General features: G+C 36.5%; 1 pseudogene; it reads right to left on the bottom strand.

Moving 5' to 3' along the window:
- Window positions 1–1,887: 1,887 nt before the first annotated feature.
- LOC148698447 (putative LRR receptor-like serine/threonine-protein kinase At3g47570 pseudogene) lies at window positions 1,888–2,947 on the bottom strand (annotated as a pseudogene).
- Between the last annotated feature and the right edge of the window lie 1,597 nt (window positions 2,948–4,544).

Raw genomic sequence — 4,544 nt, forward strand, 5'->3', positions numbered from 1 at the left:
ATGCTTGATGCATATGTATATAATATTTACATACAATAGATTTACGAAATTGTCCTACTTACATACAAAAGATGGTCGAAAGATAAGATAGAGAAATCTAGTGAACTATTTGAGTTTTAAGCGAATGGGATAAAGAGATCATGTTTAATAGGTCGTTAATAATTCAAAAAGTATAGAACAATGAAAGGGTATACATACTCTGTTTTGCAGCCATAAATATGGTTTGAGAAACGATTGGGGAATCTGATATATTTCTGGTTGGAGCCTTTGGAGTAAGAGTCGTGTCTGATATTTCCTTTGCTGCAACATCACTAATAAAAAGGTAAATAGAGGAAAATAAAAGTCTTATTAAACATTGAGTAGTGTGGAACTTTGAACAATGAAAAACTATGAACTTGATATCAACGTTTGTGAGATGAATAAATTTGAGATGAAGATAATACATACTGTATTTTGGGACACGTCAAAATGATTCCGGAATTGCTTGGGGTTGCTTTGGTTTTTGAAATGATAGGGGCACCGTCAAAATTTGAGTCAAAAGCTGATACGTTTTCTATGGAGCTTTTGTGTCGTCACTGAGATGTAAAACAGAGGATAATTAAAGGTATTAGTGAACATTGAAAATGTAGAGGTTAAAATTAAAGGCATTATATAAATGTAAAACACACTCGCATTTATACATAAGCAATAATGCTAACATGACATTACAGATGAAAAAAAAAAAAAAAAAAATATCTTGTCAAAACCCACTTCCATGTCAGGTCATAATTTTACAACCACCAAAAAATACCGGAAGGGCATGCCATGATCTCTAGAAAATGATAATCGCTTTTTTTTTCTGAAATTGCTCACCTTCCTTAATCTTTTCTAAAGAGGCAATGATTCGCATCCTGTAACCAAATCAGAAAATAACAGATGATTACCCAAAACCCATCTCAGGTAAACTAATCGCAATAAAATTAAAAAACTCATGCGCTCAAATTTCAAAGAGCAAACAAAATTAATAATAATAAAATTAAGAAGTGAAAGCTGACAGACCTTGAGATTGAATATGTCCTTTTTGAGTCTCTTGTTCAATAATGCGTCAACACAGTGAATACTTACTTGCTCTCCCTGCATATCCTCGACAACTAAAAAGCAGCAGAAGCAGAACAACTACTGAGCATTAAACCTAAACCCAACTAAGGAGATCAGGTAATCTACTCAAACATACCAACTCGGTCCTTGGGTCGCTTCAACTTTGCAAATACACAACCTTCTGTCCTTGCATTTGACGATAATTTTCATGTCTCATAGTTTTTAACTACCCATACCCGTACCCAACTGTCAATTACCTAGTCAGTGCACCAAATTGTGAGACTGTCCCAGGCTTTTGTTCTTGATATTTACAAAAATGTGAAACCTTATAAGTAAATTGAAAAATAAGGCATGATATTGTTGCTAGGTGAAGTGCTTGGCACATTTTTATATGCAAAATAATAATAATAATAATAAAAGAATTCTGTATCATTGATGGAGCTATTAAGGTTCTTCACTTTAACATCTTGATTAAATAACAAAATGACCGTTGATGAAATCATAAGATATTTATGTGAATGATGTGATGACTTGATGAGGGCTATCTTGTAGGTGTTAATATATGGAGAAAGAAGAAAGTTGAAAGTATAGTCAAATAGGTTAAAACGTTTAACTTTTCGTTGCTGTAATTCTGTTTTTCAGTCATGTTGCTAACCATATAAGGTGTATAGATGGAAAAACTCTTGGGCTCAATGGGTAAAACCGGCAATTGACTGCACACATAAGGGAAAAGCTAAGAAAACCCGAGGGTATCACCGTCCTTTCACTGTTCATGAACAGTGAAAACAGTGCATGTGTATGATTTCGCTTCTATTCGCATATTTCATTTGTTTGAAGGTTGTTTCTGATCCGACACATCTGTGTCATAGCATCGCTGATGTCCAATCTTTCTTTGGGCAACTCTGATAATCATGTAACACCAATTTCTAAGAGTGAAATTAAACTTTCTTCAATTTTGCCGCGATTCCTTGCGCTATCCTCGTCAGGATGATTACTCTCTTGATCAAGAACGGGATCCGAAACCTCTTCCACTTCTTCGGGCAGAGTTACCTTCACAAAGCTATATATAAAGGTTTGAAGTTCCCTGAAACAAGTTATCGATTGGTCATTTCCCTGTAAATATTTCCAATAGGAGGAAACCAAAGCTGTACACATAACCTTACGTCCACACTTCATGTCCCATGCCATGCTTTTCATTTCCACAATTCAGAATCTTATATACTAATTTTCTGGTTAAGTGAAATGTTTGAAAATTTTAAAATAAATACTGCACAATTTTCAAATACTAGCTAGGGAAAAAAAAACAACCAGGTGTATTTACCTGGAGGAGCGTAACCAATAGTTCCTTTGATCCCTAAAGAACTTGATTGATTTCCCAAAGAACGTTCAGCACCTTTTGGTAGGAACCTCAGCAACCAGAGGTCACAACATGTGCAATCATGTCCTCATTGAGAAGCATATTGCTGGGTTTGAGGTTGTAATGAAGTATTCGTGTCTCACAATGATGATGGAGATAATCCAACGCCAGGGCAACATCATTAACAATATTCAACCTCTGAGAAAATGTTAAAGCTCCTTGGCCTCTCATTTGGCTTACCAATTGTAGAGTTGGATGCAACCATTCCTCAAAGCTCCCATTAACCATGAACTCATAAATTAAGGCCTTGAAATTGTGACGGTGATAATCGAAACCAGGACATGCTGATGAGAGTATCTTGATAAGATTACGGTGTCTAATATTTCTCAAAGCCTCACACTTAGAAATAAAACTTTTGTAAGCTCCGAGACGGACGAGGTTGAGTACTTTGACAGCAATTGTTGTTTCACCTTGCTCAAGAACTCCTTTATAAACAGATCCAAAACGGCCCATACCTATCAAGTTGACAGAGGAAAATCCATCAGTGGCTTTGAGAAGACTTTTGGGAAGTAAACCAGTCAAATGTTTTCTAGAAAAATCCAAAGCAACATATGAAGACGACTCACCAATCACTTTGTGGGGTAATGTTACCGCTCAAATTGTTATCAGCAAGTGTTAACATCCCCATGTTCCGACACTCGGCTAAACTTGAGGGAATATTGCCTTGAAGTTTGTTGGCTTGTAAACTTAATATAAATAGTTCACTTAAATTCCCAAAAGAGGGTGGGATATAGCCAGAGAGACTGTTAAAACCCAAATCTAATTCATATAACCTCCGAAGCTTTCCAACATCGGGTGGGATGCTTTCTGAAAATTGGTTCTTGGCAAAACAAATGCTCTCCAGGTTAGCCAGATTTCCAATCCCATGGGGGATTCTTCCTGATACTTTATTGTATTCTGCATATAAGTATACAAGAGAAGAAGACAAGTTTGCTATGCATTGAGGTAGAATACCCCCAAAATTGTTTGTATCGATTAGCAGTCGCAATAAATAGGTGGCATTAGTCAAATCGCATAGAAAGCTCAAGTCACCATTTCCCCCACTTCCAAGGTTATTGTAAGCAAGGTTTGTAGTATCTAGCTTACACAGATTTTTCAAAGAGGGGACTTTTCCATGAATATTGTTGTTTACCACCGTATAAGTATTTAGATTTGAGGCGTTAGATAATGTAACAGGTACAGTTCCACTAAATTGGGTGCTGCCGATGCCAAAATACTCGAGATTTGGAAAGAGAATACCTAAGTCCGGATACTCCCATAAAAATCATTAGCGGTTGCTAAAAGCAACTCAAAAGATGATAAATTGGCAAAAGAGTTGGGGGTACTTCCTGTGAGTTTGTTGGAGAGTACTGAAATTATTCTGAACTTTGACAAAAGTGCCTAGCTCCTCGGCAAGTCTTCCTACCAGAAAATTCCCACCAAAAGCAATTATGGAGAGTTGGGAGCAACGCGATAAGTTTGAGGGAATTTCACCGGTCAGTGAATTATTCTCCCAAACTATATCTTGCATTCTTGGGAAACAGCCGATTTCTGGAGGAATTTTGTGCCTGAAGTTATTTTTGATGACAGAAAGTACTCTAAAAAAAACTCAAATTCCCAACATGTGGTGACAAAGATCCTGAAAGTTTGAAGCACTCCAGGTTGAACATCGTAACCCTCTTGTGATGACGACCACACGTGACACCATGTTGAGAATCAATGTTAGGTAGAATCAATGTTAGGTATGGTTGAGTGGAAAAAAATTAGGTGCAATTAATGAGTTTTGTGTGGTAACAAATAATCTTAGTTTAATTAAGTGTGGTGTAGCTTTCATTTGGTTTGCTATAAATACCCAAGTCCCCAAACATTGTATATCATCCAAGGAAAAACAAAGCCTAGAGCTAAATAAGAAAAATTTTGCTAATTAGTTTGTTTTGTAAGCTTTCTTTAAGAGTGTGCTCTATTTTCTTCTTCTTGGGATCATTAGAGTTATCTTGGATACTCTTCTTATTCAACAATTGGTATCAGAGCCAAGTCGGTCAGGGATCGTTCTTGGTAGAGCATTGGTTGT

Source organism: Pyrus communis, chromosome 2 (genome assembly GCF_041283825.1).
Source record: "Pyrus communis isolate YQ-2024b chromosome 2, ASM4128382v1, whole genome shotgun sequence".
Lineage (NCBI taxonomy): Eukaryota > Viridiplantae > Streptophyta > Magnoliopsida > Rosales > Rosaceae > Pyrus > Pyrus communis.